Below are 14,718 nucleotides of genomic sequence, written 5' to 3' on the forward strand. Positions count from 1 at the left end.
AGCTGCTGCCTTCGGCTCAGGTCATGATCTCAGGGCCCTGGGATCGAGTCCTGCATCGGGCTCTCTGCTCGGCAGGGGGCCTGCTTCCCTCTCTCTCTCTGCCTACTTGTGATCTCTTTCTGTCAAGTAAATAAATATTAAAAAAAAAAAAAAAAGAAAAGAATAAGACTAGGAGGGGCGCCTGGGTGGCTCAGTGGGTTAAAGCCTCTGCCTTCAGCTCAGGTCATGATCCCAGGGTTCTGGGATCAAGCCCCGCATCCGGCTCTCTGCTCTGCAGGGAGCCTGCTTCCTCTTCTCTCTCTGTCTGCCTCTCTGCCTACTTGTGATCTCTGTCTGTCAAATAAGTAAATAAAATCTAAAAAAAAAAAAGAATAAGACTGGGAGACTCACTCTCACCACTTTTATTCAATATAATACTGGATTTCCTAGCAAAAGCAATTAGGAAGAAAAAGAAACAAAAGGTATCTGAATCAGAAAAGAGAAGTAAAACTATCTGCACCTGCTGGTGACATGATATTATATATAAAACACCCTAAAGACTACACACACACACACACACACACACACACACACAACCCTGTTAGAATAAATGAATTCAGTAACATTGCAAGATTAAGTCAACACATAAGCAGTGCTTGGCTGGCTCAGTCAGGAGAGCATGCAGCTCTTGTTCTCTGGTTCATGAGTTAAGCCCCACGTGTGGCACAGAGTTTAAATTTTTAAAATTAAAATTTAATTAAGTTTAATTAAAATTAAAATTTTTAAAAATTTTTAAAAAGTGAACACACAAAAATCAGTTGGGTTTCTACACTCTAACACCAAATTATCAGAAAGAGAAATTAAGCAAACAATATCATTTACGATTGCATCAAAAAGAATAAAATTCCTAGGAATAAATATAACGAAGGAGGTGAAAGATCTGTACTCTGAAAACAGTGATGAAATAACTGGAAGACACAGACATGTGTCTTCTGGGCTCATGGATTAGAAGAATTAATATCGTTAAAACGTTCTTACTACCCAAAGCAATCTACAGATTCAATGTAATCTCTATCAAAATTCCAATGGCATTTTTCACAAAAATCTTTAAAAATCCAATAATTTGTCTGGATTCACGAAAGATCCTGAATAGTCAAAGCAGTCTTGAGAAAGAACAAAGCTGGAACCATCACAATTCTTGATTTCAAACTATATTACAAAGCTATAGTAATCAAAACAGTATGGTATTGGCATAAAAACAGACCCATCAATCAATGTAACAGAAAAGAGATCCCAGGAATAAAACCACATGTATATGGTCAATTAATTTATGACAAATGAGCCAACAATATACAAGAAAGGATAATCTCTTCAATAAATGGTGCTGGGAAACCTGGACAGCCACATGCAAAAGAATGAAACCATACACCTACCTTGTATCATACACAAAGATCAACTTAACACAAAGGTCAACTTTACTCAACATGGATTAAGGACTTGAACATAAGACCTGAAACTATAAAACTACTACAAGAAAACAGGCACTAATAAGCTCTTTGACATTGTCTTAGAGATGAGTTTTCGCATTTGACTTCAAAAGCAAAGGCAAGAAAAACAAAAATAAAAACAGGTGGAACGATATCAAGCTAAAAAGTTTCTGCACAGCTGAGGAAACTATCAACAAAATGAAAAGCAACCTACTGAATGGAAGGAAATATTTGCAAATCATATATCGAATAAGGGTTAATATCCAAAATATATTCAGAACACATACAACTTGACTGCAAAAAAACCCAAACAATCCAATTAAAAAAACACAGACAGCCAACAGACACATGAAAAGATGCTCAACATGACTAAATATCAGAGAAATGCAAATGAAAAACCACAATCAAATCACACCTGTTAGAAAGGCTAGTATCAGGGCACCTGGGTGGCTCAGTTGGTTAAGCAACTGCCTTTGCCTCAGGTCACAATCCTGGAGTCCCAGGATTGAGTCCCGCATCAGGCTCCCTGCTTGGCAGGGAGTCTGCTTCTCCCTCTGAACCTCACCCTTCTCATGCTGTCATTCTCTCTCTCTCAAATACATGTAAAAAAAAAAAAAATCTAAAAAAAAAAAAGGGGGGGTGGGCACCTGGGTGGCTCAGTGGGTTAAAGCCTCTGCCTTCGGCTCAGGTCATGATCTCAGGGTCCTGGGACTGAGCCCCGCATCGGGCTCTCTGCTCAGCAGGGAGCCTGCTTCCCTTTCTCTCTCTCTCTGCCTGCCTCTCTGGTTACTTGTGATCTCTGTCAAATAAATAAAATCTTTAAAAAAAAAAAAAGAAGAATGGCTACTATCAAAAAGGTAAGAAACAACAAGTGTTGGCAAGGACATAGGAAAAAGGGACCCTTGTATTCTGTTGCTGGGAACGCAAACTGTATGAAAAAAAGAGTACAGAGGTTTCTCAAAAAATTAAAAATAGAACTACCATATGACTCAGCAATTCCTCTACTAGGTATTTATTTAAAAAAATGAAAATACACATACCACAACTATGTGTGAAGTGATCGATATTAACTAAACTTATTGTGGTAATCCTTACCAATATATATATCAAATCATTATGCTGTACACCTTAAACTAATTCAATGTTATTTGTCAATTATATATCAATAAACTGGAAAAAAGTGAAAAAATACATAGATTTATGAATATTTATATAATTTATAAATCTTAAATATACAAGTATAAAATCTCTTATAAATCTATTCAGACCACGGTAAACTATAAAATTTCTCAACCTACTAGAGGTAGTCTAAGATCTTTAACCTAATAAAGTCTAGAAACCTATAAGGTGACAATAATCAAAATGTAATTATAGAAGACAAACGGTGCATTTGAACAGGATATGTTTCAAAAGATAAAATCCAGATGCTGATAGAGAAATCATTTCTTTGAGATAAAACTACATTTCTATTTGAAAAGAAAGTTTTTAAAGAATTGTACCCAAATGGGGTGCCTGGGTGGCTCAGGGGGTTAAAGCCTCTGCCTTTGGCTCAGGTCATGATCTCAGGGTCCTGGGATCGAGCCCCACGTCAAGCTCTCTGCTCAGCATGGAGCCTGCTTCCTCCTCTCTCTGCCTGCCTCTCTGCCTACTTGTGATCTCTGTCTGTCAAATAAATAAATAAAATCTTTTAAAGAGTCATACCCAAATGGAACAAGAAAGTTCAAGCAAGCATGGGGTATGGGATATCAGTTCCATAATGTTAATGATGATTATGATTTGGTTATTCTTTTTAATAGATTCTTTTAAAAATAATCTCCACACCTGACCTGGGGCTCAAACTCATGACCCAGCTGAATGAGCTCAAATTCACTATCAAGCTTAATGCTCTACTGACTGAGCCAGGCAGGCACCCCTGGGTTTTTCTTTTTAAACTTCTTTTTCAAGTACCATTTCTAAGTCTTTCTTGGTGTTAATTCATCTAAAAGCATTCAGTGGGCACATACACTAGGTGTGTCACCTACCTAACAGGATGCCAAGATCATATAGTAGTTGTTCAGTAAATACTATCCCCATTTTTCCCCTCTACTACAATGATCCCCATACTTATTTATCTCCTTAATTTCTCAAAATGTTCTTTCCAAACTGAAAATTATGCTTGGCTTCTTATTGGCAAATAGGGAGGCAGACTGAGAGGAGATAATATTATAGTTCCCCTAAAATGTCTGAGTAAGGAAAACATTAAGAAGAGGAGAAATTTAAAAATGTAATATACTAAGGGGAATCCTCCTACACTGTTGGTGGGAATGGAAGCTGGTGCAATCACTCTGGAAAACAGCATGGAGGTTCCTCAAAAAGTTGAAAATAGAGCTACGCCATGACCCAGCAATCACACTACTGGGTATTTACCCTAAAGATACAAACACAGTGATCCGAAGGGGCACATGCCCCTGAATGTTTATAGCAGCAATGTCCACAATAGCCAAACTATGGAAAGAACCTAGATGTCCATCAACAGATGAATGAATAAAGAAGATGTGGTATATATATATACAATGGAATACTATGCAGTCATCAAAAGAAATGAAATCTTGCCATTTGCAACAATGTGGATGGACCTAGAGAGTATTATGCTGAGCAAAGTAAGTCAATCAGAGAAAGACAATTATCATATGATCTCCCTGATATGAAGAATTTGAGAGGCAACGTGGAGAGCTTGGGGGCAGGTAAGTAAAAAATGAAACAAGATGGGATCGGGAGGGAGACAAACTACAAGAGACTCTTAATCTCACAAAACAAACTGAGGGTTGTGGTCGGGGGGAGGCGGGTAGGGATAGGGTGGCTGGATTATGGACATTGGGGAAGGTATGTACTATGGTGAGTGCTGTCAAGTGTGTAAACCTGGTGATTCACAGACCTGCACCCCGGGGCTAATACTACATTATATGTTAGTAAAAAATAAAAAATTTTTAAAAAATGTAAAATACTGCTATTACAAAGTTTAATAAGGTAAATATAAAATGTGGTGAATTTTCTTTGACTTACAGTGTTTCTCCTCTGAGACCTATAAAAGTGTGAATATTATTTCTTTCATTTCACCAATTAAAAAAAAAAGCTCAGGGGATTTAACGGGTTTATTCAAGTATTTCCTCATGATTATTCATTCAATCAACTTTTGTTTATGGACTGGCTCCTGTTAAATGATTTAAGTTTAGGTAGACAAATAGGCTGCATAATAATACCTTAATAGTTTTTCTTAAATCTATCTTTATAGTTCAAAATCATTTTCATATACATGCCATTTTATTTTGATAAAACCTGCATATTTAGGGGCGCCTGGTGGCTCAGTGGGTTAAGCCTCTGCCTTCAGCTCCAGTCATGATCTCAGGGTCCTGGGATTGAGACCCACATCGGGCTCTCTTCTCAGCAGGGAGCCTGCTTCCCCCTCTCTCTGCCTCTCTCTCTGCCCAATAAATAAATAAAATCTTAAAAAAAAAACACCTGCATATTTAAACTTTCTGATGCTAAGAGCACAAATGAAATTTCTCACAAACAATGTGCTAATCTAACACATTTAATATACATGTACAATACTCAGCATTTCATAGTCATTTCATAGTCAAAATACTAATAAATAATTGAATTCAACATATTTATTGTGCATCTACTGTATACAGGGTATTATAATCAATTGAATTTCCAGACATCATTCTTAACATCAAGAAGCTTATAACTTAATTAATGGTAAACAATGCTAAATAAGAAAATTAAGATAATAAATGATTTTAATAACACAGTACAAGAGACACAAAGCACTACTTGATTAATTTGTCAGATGAAATTAACAGATAAGTGCTACAGAGTAAGTACTATGAAAGTTCAAGAAATGGGCAGAACCACCATGTGGATGGTCAAGGAAGGCATTATTTATGGATTTGAGCTGGGTCCAGAAGGAAGGAAAAATTTTAACAGATATTCCAGATAGCAAGATATTGAAGTGAAATTTCAAACAGGGAGAGACATACAAGGAGTTATCTAGGGATGGGCATTTATTGAGGGATCAGTGAAACTGGATCAAGAATTTATTTATATAGTTAATGTTAGGACATGGTTGGAGAGTTAGATAGACTTTATATTATGCAAGCCTTGATTCCAAGGCTTTCTCCAATCTGAGAAAGGTATTGTATTACTTTAAGCAATGGAAAGCACTACAGCACATTCACATAAGTTTTATTGCGATATATTGTTATAATTGTTCCTTTTATTATTAGTTACTGCTGTTAATCATTTACTTTGCCTAAATTATAAATTAAACTTTATCAGAGGTATGTATGTATAGGAAAAAACAGTATACATAGGTTTTGGTACTACCTGTAGTTTTAGGCACCACTGGGGGTCTTGGAACATATCCCCCATACATAAGCAGGGACTACTGTATAAAAAGCTGGTCAAGAAGCTGTACTGAACTCCAATGATAACTACTGATTCAGGCCAGCATCAAAAATGAATGCTAAAGCCTTTAGGTAAATGGTTATTGGGGAAGATATATTCACAGTGTCTCAAAGTATTAGTCCACAGATAATTAATCACAAAGGAGAAAATATATGTTTATATTAAAAAGATATGATAATCACTACTTAAACCAAATGATCAACTTAGCATCACCAATTGTTTAACAATAGTTGATATAGTTTAACATGTTAAAAAGTTTAACATGATGCACCTCTTGATGTTATGCAATGAGAAGTTTAAAACATTATCAACCCAGTATTCTTGCCAAAAATGTTTAATCAGAATTGAACTCTGAAGAAACAATTTGACAAATCTAGAATCCAAGGCATTCTATAAGACAACTGTTCTGAACTTTCCAAAAAATTCAATGTTATAAAAACCATCAGTCTAAATTAAGAGAGACTAAAGAGATTAAATAACCAAATGCCGGGGTGCCTGGGTGGCTCAGTGGGCTAAAGCCTCTGCTTTTGGCTCAGGTCATGATCTCAGGGTGTTGGGATCGAGCCCCGCATCGGGCTCTCTGCTCCACAGGGAGCCTGCTTCCTCCTCTCTTCCTCTCTCTGCCTGCCTTTCTGCCTACTTTTGATCTCTATCTGTCAAATAAATAAAAATAAACCTTTAAAAAAAAATAATAACCAAATGCCATGCACGAACACTGACTGGGTCCTAGATCAAGAAAACACACATATATATATGCACAGCAAAACATCACATTTAGATGACAATCCATGAAATTTGGACTATATATTAGGTGATACAAAAAATTAATAATCACTTCCTTAGATGTCATAATTGTATTTTGATTTCCTAAGAGAATGTCCTTACTCTTTGGAGATGTCTGCTGAACGATTTAGGGAAAAAGTGTTGTGTTATCTGTATTTAACTTTCAAATGATTCAGAAAAATAAAAGTATGTAAACGTGTGTATGAGTGTGGGAAAGAGAAAAAAAAAGAGAACGGAGGGAGAAAGGAAGAGAGATGTTCAAAAAAGAAGCAAAATGGTAAAAACTGATGAATCTAGGTAAAGGATATGGGTCTTTGCTGCATTATTTTTCAATTTGTCTACAGGCTTGAAATTTTTCAAAAGAAAAAAAGAGTACTGAGCTGGTGGTAGGAAGCATTCCTTCTCTCTCTCAATATAGAAATTCTACAAAAAAGAAAAGATTATTTTAAAATCGTTTATACAGTCAAATTCAAAAGCAAGAAAGGGAAATACAGATACATAAACAAGAAGCATGCAAGCCACAGCAATGAGTGAAAACTGAAGATGTCGGTCCACAGGGGTTGCAAAACTAGACAGAAACTATAAAACTAGACAGCGACAGGCCTAGGGTTCAAAGCTAACAGGGAGGACAGGAATTATTGGCTGCAAACTTCCAGAAGTTTCTGCTATGGAAGGGGCCACATTGGGCTCTCCAAATAAAGCCAGCAGCTGGGGAAAAAAACTATGCCAAGTGGCTCCAAGACTCGGCAATGGAACAGGAAAGAACAGAATGCCAGTAAAATCAACTTTCAGAAATTAGAATTCCTACCCTGCCCCTCACTCATGACTGGGAATGATATTAAGTCTTTCTATTCCTGACTAGAACATGGTTTATCTCTATGCTTACTCAACTCTTCCTGTAACTTGTAATAATAATGTCTGTAATTTTAAAAAGTCATTAAGTATGGGATAGTAGAGAGAGGAGGGTGCACTTGACAAGGAACAGTACAAGGGAGATCTCTGTGGTGATGGAATTGTGTTCTATCTTCAACTACAATGGTAGTTGAGAAATGGGAGAGATACACATTCATGAATATGCTCACAGCAGCTATATTCATAACAGCGAAAAGGTCGTAACAACTAAATATCTATCAACTGATGAATGGATAAATAAAATGTCCATTTCCTGGTTTTTATGTTTTCTATAGTTTTGTAAGATGTAACCAATGAGGAAAAACTGGGTAAATGAAGGGCACACAGGAACTCCTTATACTATTTTTACAGCTTCCTGGAGGTCTATAACTACTACAAAATAAAAAGTTGACAAAATAGTAATAAAAGGGAAAATGTTATGAAAAATTCAATAGACATGGGAACAGGATGAAGAGAGCATCTGTGTAAGGGGGAGTCAGAGTCCAAGTGTGGTAAAATAGATGTACTCGTGTTAGGGTGGCCCAACATAAGGTGTCAGAGACCCAGCAGGGTGAGGAAGCCGTCTGTGCAGAAGGACAGTGCAGCATGGGGTGTCAGAGCACAAGAGAAGTGAGGAAGGCATCCACATGAATGGGACGGTCTGGCCTGGGGATAAGAAGAGTCCATAGGCAGGAGGGGTGAGGAGATATAAGAGTGCAGCCCAGAGTGGCAGGTCGGAGTCTGAGCAAGATAGAAGGGCAGGGGGAAGGAGAAGGTGATAGGAGATTGGTTACATGTAGAGATGATCAAATAAGTGACTATATGAAAGGCAACAGGGGCAAGGTTTCTCACTATTAGAGAAAAGAGTTAAATGCACAAAAGGTGACAACCAGAAAGAACTCTGCAGTGTTGGTTTGGAATTCGAGATGTAAGTATGAACTCACAGACTGCAAGAAACATCAATAGTTATAGCAAGAGATATAGATATAAATGTATGTGTGTCCACCCACAATAGATACAGATGTAAATGTATGTGTCACGCACAACAGATACAGATGTCAGTGTATGTGTGTTCACAAACAACAGATACAGATGTAAATGTGTGTGCATGCATATTCTCTAGCTCTATGCACAGGATCTTGGAGAAGCAAAACTCCACCTCCACTTCAAGTAGCTATGAGCATATACCTCACACCAGATTTGGTTTCCAAATATGTTATCCATGCAAAGGAAGCAGGATTCCATGGGGGAAATGGTTGATTCCAGAGCTGGAGTAGAAAAAAATACAAGAGCTTTGATGAGGAAATAGGGAAATAAGAGCTCTTAACACATTATTAGAAAGAAAGTAAAATGCTGCTACAACTTTGAGAAATAGTTTGGCAGTTCCTCAAAAAGTTAATCAGTGTTACCTTATGGCATAGCTATTCCACTCCTAGGTTTATACCCAAGAGAAATGGAAACATATTCACACAAAAACTCATCCCCAAATGCTCACAGCAACATCATTCACAACAGCCAAAAGGTGGAAACAACCCAAATACATAGCAACTGATAAATGCATGAAGAAAGTGTAGGATGGTATATCAACAAAGTGGGATATTATAGGGCAATAAAAATAGGTGATGTATTGCTGTATGCTACAACATGAATGAATTTTGGAAATATTAAGGTAAAGAGCAGAAAAGCTATATATGATTCCATTTGTATGGACTGTCCAGAATAGACAAACCATAAAAACAGAAAATTAATTCATGATTGTCAGGTGCTGGGGGGGGTGATTGGAGGAAAATGGGAAATGACTACTATTGGATATAAGATTTCTGTTTGGGAGGGATAATAAAAATGTTTTGAAACTATACAGTGGTGATGACTGACTGCACAGTTCTGTAAATATATAAAAACCACTGGACTCCACACTTTAAAAGAATCAATTTTATGGTATGTGAATGATATTTCAATTAAAAAAAACAATTTTGAATATCTTATATGCTGGAAAGCAAGTATGTGTTCTAAGAATGACGGGGACATGTCAAAAGGACACAGAAACCAGCCTGAAAGGGTTCCCACAGGCTAAATAAGAAAATCAAAATAAATAATGATAGCAATATATCCCACTGAATAAAAAAGAGAACCATGAGACTTTGCAATATGAATGAATGAATCCCAAGTGTGATGAGAAAGGGATATTTAATAGCTTCAAAGTTCCTCCCCGCAAAAATACTAATTACCAAAGGAAAAAAAAGAAGAGTAACTTGAGCAGCAAAGCCTGGCAGACACCACTAAAACAAGTATCACAGTGAGCATCATCAGTAATGGGTCAAATGGAAATCTGTGCTCTTTGACAGGCTGCACTGAAAAGGACACAACAGGGCGCCTGGGTGGCTCAGTGGTTTAAGCCGCTGCCTTCGGCTCAGGTCATGATCTCAGGGTCCTGGGATCGAGTCCCACGTCGGGCTCCCTGCACTGAAGGGAGCCTGCTTCCCTCTCACTCTCTCTGCCTGCCTCTCTGCCTACTTGTGATCTCTCTCTGTCAAAATTAATAAATAATATCTTGAAAAGGACACAACAATGTCAATACCAGGAGAGGTGAGGCAGTGAGTAGGGGCAGTCAGGGGGTTATGGGAACGCCCTTTAATTTCTGCTCAATTTTGCTATGAACCTAAAACTGCTCTAAAAAAAATAAAATGTATTAATTCAAAACAAAAGTAGCAGGGCACCTGGGTGGCTCAGTGGGTTGAACCCTCTGCCTTCAGCTCAGGCCACGATCCCAGGGTCCTGGGATCGAGCCCCAAGTCGGGCTCTCTGCTCAGCGGGGAGCCTGCTTCCCCCTCTTTCTCTGCCTGCCTCTCTGCCTACTTGTGATCTCTGTCTGTCAAGTGAATAAATAAAATCTTTGAGAAGGAAAAAAAGAAAACAAAAAACAAAAGTAGCACCACTTTGATATTTGTACAAAAATGCATAACTTGAATCTAGTCAGGAGGAAACATCAGACAAACCAAAACTGAGGAACATTCTACAAAATAAGTGGTTTGTGATCTTCACAATGGCCAAGGTCAAAAAAAGTCAAAGACTGCAGAACTGTTCCAAAGAGAAGGAGACTACAGAGACATGACAACTAAATGCAACACATGATTCTAAACTAGATCATCTTGGTATAGAGGACATTATTTGTACATCTGGCAAAACTTGAATAAGATCTGAGAATTAGATGGTGGTAATGAATCAAAGTTAATTTCCTGATTTTGATAATGTATTGTGGTTAGGTAGGAGAATGTTCCTATTTGCCAGAAACACAGTTTCAAAGGGAATGGGGCACACGCAGCTAGCAATTTATTCTCAAATGGTTCAGAGAAAAAAGTTCTTTGTATTTGTGACTTTCCTATAAGCTTGAGATAGTTTAAAATTTTTTTAAATGCACCAAAAGTGTCTATCATATTTTAAATGTCCAGAGCACTTCCTTTTTCTAATAATTTTTTTTAAAGATTTTATTTATTTATTTGACAAGAGAGATCACAAGTAGGCAGAAAGGCAAGCAGAGAGAGTGAGAGGGAAGCAGGCTCCCTGCTGAGCAGAGACCCCGATGTGGGACTCGATCCCAGGACCCTGAGATCATGACCTGAGCCGAAGGCAGCGGCTTAAACCACTGAGCCACCCAGGCGCCCCTAATAATTTTATAGCATCTTATTTCATGAATATAATTTCTTCTCTTACCTCTCTGATGCAATTACTAATTACCTATTGTTTGTTGGGTTTTTTTTTTTTTTTTTCTCAAACTTTCTTCTATTTCCAGTATTATTTACTTCAAGCTCCTCTTTTGTACTTTTGGTCTCTTTCTCATTGGATCCTTTCCCAAATGCCTATTTATTGAATAAATGGAAATACTAAAAGCCAGCTGCAAGATCTGCATACTTGGCTTCTCAACCAGGTGGCTTCCACTGCATGGTGATCAGGTGGGAACACAGCAATTTCGTGGGAGACCTCTAAATGCCAGTATAGGTAAGTGTTTTCTTTAGACTCTGCAGAAGACTCATATAATATTCTATAAGGGAGTAACAACATGTAATACCAGACAATTACCTTCTGAAAGAAAAGTAGAAGGAGCGAGGGGAAGAGCCTCATTTTTCAATATAAATGATTTCCCTTAATTCCTCGGCTTTCACTATGATGCCTCATCCTTCCTTGATCTGTAATGTTTAGTGTCCCTAAGTCTTTAGCATATTTAGTTTCATTTTCTTTTTTTTTTTAATATCTTTATTTATTTATTTGACAGAGATCACAAGTAGGCAGAGAGGTAGGCAGAGGGGAGGGGAAGCAGACTCCCTGCTGAGCAGAGAGCTGGATGCGGGGCTCGATCCCAGTACCCTGGGATCATGACCTGAGCTGAAGGCAGAGGCTTTAACCCACTGAGCCACCCAGGTGCCCCTAGTTTCATTTTCTAAGGAAAAACCTGTGGTCTCCTGAGGGCTTGGGGGAGGGACAGTCTTCTCACTGCATAAGCTACGTCTCCCAGAGGATTTAAATACTACCTCAGGATTCATTTTTTAAATTAATTAATTTATTTATTTTAAGAAGGCTCCACACTCAATGTGGGGATTGAACTCACAACCCCAGAATCAAGAGTCACATGCTCCACCAACAGACCCTGCCTGGTACTCCTTATGTCAGGATTCGTTACTTGTCTTCTTATTAAAGCTTCCAACTCTTTCAAACTCTTTCAAAATAGAAGCCACTAAATATTATACACGTATATCTCAAAAAAGGAAATAATTACTTAATTTACTGGTTTCTTCCTGAGGACCTCTTTTGTTGTTGGGCTTCTAGACCTTTTTATTCTATTGACTAGAGTCCTTTTGGACACTCTCTTGAATCTCAGTCTTAGGGGGTGCCACTTTTAAAGCACTGATCTGATTGTTCCCTTTATGTTTTCTTCACTTGTACGTCCTCTTTATGCTATCTACTAATTATAATGAACATTTGTATATCCCTGTATCAAACATTACTGAGCATCTACTATGTTTCAGGCACTGTCCTAGTCATTAGATTACAAGACAAATAAGACAATGTCCTTGACCTAACAGTGCCTAGTATCTTATAGGGGAGATGGATAAGTAAACTTAAAATATAAAACATTGTGTCAATTGATATATACACTGAATACTATGGAGCCAAAGAAGAGGTAAAGCTAAATCAGACTGAGATGGGGGTGTACTTCTGGGCTACTATGACAAATATTCTAATAACTGATTACCCCTGATTATTTACTATTTATTACTGTTGATAGTTTTTGCAGAGGCTTGAAAACTTCCTAAAAAGAGGTAATGCCTGGGGGCGCCTGGGTGGCTCAGTCCATTAAACATCTGCATTCAGCTCAGGTCATGATCCCGGGGTCCTGGGATCATGCCCCACATCGGGCTCCCTGCTCAGCAGGAGGCCTGCTTCTCCCTCTCCCATTCCCCCAGCTTGTGTTTCCTCTCTCACTATCTCTCTCTCTCTCTCTCAAATAAATAAATAAATAAAATCTTTAAAAAAAAAAAAAGAGGTAATCCCTGAAGAGTAAGATTTTGCCCAGTAAAGGCAGAAAAGAGCACTCCCTTCACACCCCCTCAATGAGGTAGTTAGGGTACAAGAATTACTCTTCCAGCAGCAGGCCCAGAAGTTCTGATGGAGAAGAGTGCCCCTCTGCTGACTCTCAACTAAAGAGAAAAGGAGCTCAGTCTCGCATCACAGAGTCAGACCCATCCCTCTATCCTCAAAGCTTACATGAAAAATCAAAGAACTCAGCCAGAGTATGCAATATGCCATTAGTGAAAGGCATAATCAGTTTCTGAAACTAATCCCACCCACATAGCCTCCACCCTCATCACCATTTTCTACCCCTTTAGTAATTGTAAGACCTGAAAGAAATCAAACACGATTCCTAGTCAGGGAAAAATAATCAACGATTCCTATTCTACAAGAATTAGTAAAATACTTCCAATTTTCTACTGGAAATTTTTGTTCTTCACAGTTAGTCTAAAAATACAAAGTAAAATAATTAAATTAAATTTACATTTGATTCCCTGCCCCCAAATTAGCTCTAGTTGTTTAACTCTTGCATGATGACTAAGAAATAGAAATAAGATTAATTGGATTTGGGATGCCTGGGTGGCTCAGTGGGTTAAGGCCTCTGCCTTCAGCTCGGGTCATGATCCCAGGGTCCTGGAATCGAGCCCTGCCTGGGGCTCTCTGCTCGGCCAGGAGCCTGCTTCCCTTTCTCTCTCTGCCTGCCTCTCTGCCTACTTGTGATCTCTGTCTATCAAATAAATAAATAAAATCTTTTAAAAATTTTAATTAAAAAAATAATAATAAATATTAATTGGATTTTTTTTCTCTTAACAGTGTTGCTCAAATCCATGTTCTTTTTCATGCTGAAATTACCTTTCTATTTTGAAAATGGAAGTTGACTCCAAAAGGAAAAACCAAGCACTGGCAGAGAAATTATAATTTTTGACATAATTCGACAGTAATTTAAAAATACCCCTTTGCTTTGGATTTAAGTCAAGTCTTTTTTTAAGACCACACTTTTGATTTAACAAGAGGCAATGTTATAAATGAAGCAAACAGCATATATACATAAGCATTATTTCCTATAGATTGAGTTGTTTTCTTAAGTTTAATCTCTAATAGAAACAGAACATTGGTTTTCTTACCTTTTTCCCCTTACACACGTGATACAGAACAGACTTCCCTGTGCTTACTCATGATGCTTGCCGCACCACCAGCCAGTCCTGCTGATTCAGTATGTTCTGTTTGATCCTAAAGAAAAAAAAAAAAAAAAGACACACATTGCTCATTACATTTGCAGAAGGAACAAGCCCTAATTTTCTCCATATAAACCTATCATAGCCAAACAAATGAAAACTATGGGCTTAAATAATAAATTACAGTTACATCTTCAGATTCAAAGACCTAGCCAGCATGAAATGCAGCAGTCACATTTTATTGTTTAAGAAGGCCAAAAGTTAAACGTTTCAATAAACAGTTACGAATTTTTTTAACATTTCTTATTTTCCATGGATAATACAAAGTGAAACATCAAAGGCAGACACTTTCTACCCAATGGTATTAACTACGTTAATTCATAAAAATA

At 37.7% G+C, this 14,718-nt stretch overlaps 1 protein-coding gene across 3 annotated transcripts in view; it reads right to left on the bottom strand.

Moving 5' to 3' along the window:
• ZFYVE9 (zinc finger FYVE-type containing 9) overlaps window positions 1-14,718 on the bottom strand; it is a 204,249-nt gene that overhangs the window by 131,217 nt on the left and 58,314 nt on the right. For all 3 annotated transcript variants that reach the window (XM_045998099.1, XM_045998090.1, XM_045998108.1), the window contains exon 2: window positions 14,279-14,384. The gene's annotated coding sequence lies outside the window, so the exon portion shown is untranslated. The remainder of the gene's footprint in view (window positions 1-14,278; window positions 14,385-14,718) is intronic.

This window comes from Meles meles, chromosome 1 (genome assembly GCF_922984935.1).
Source record: "Meles meles chromosome 1, mMelMel3.1 paternal haplotype, whole genome shotgun sequence".
Taxonomy (NCBI): Eukaryota; Metazoa; Chordata; class Mammalia; order Carnivora; family Mustelidae; genus Meles; species Meles meles.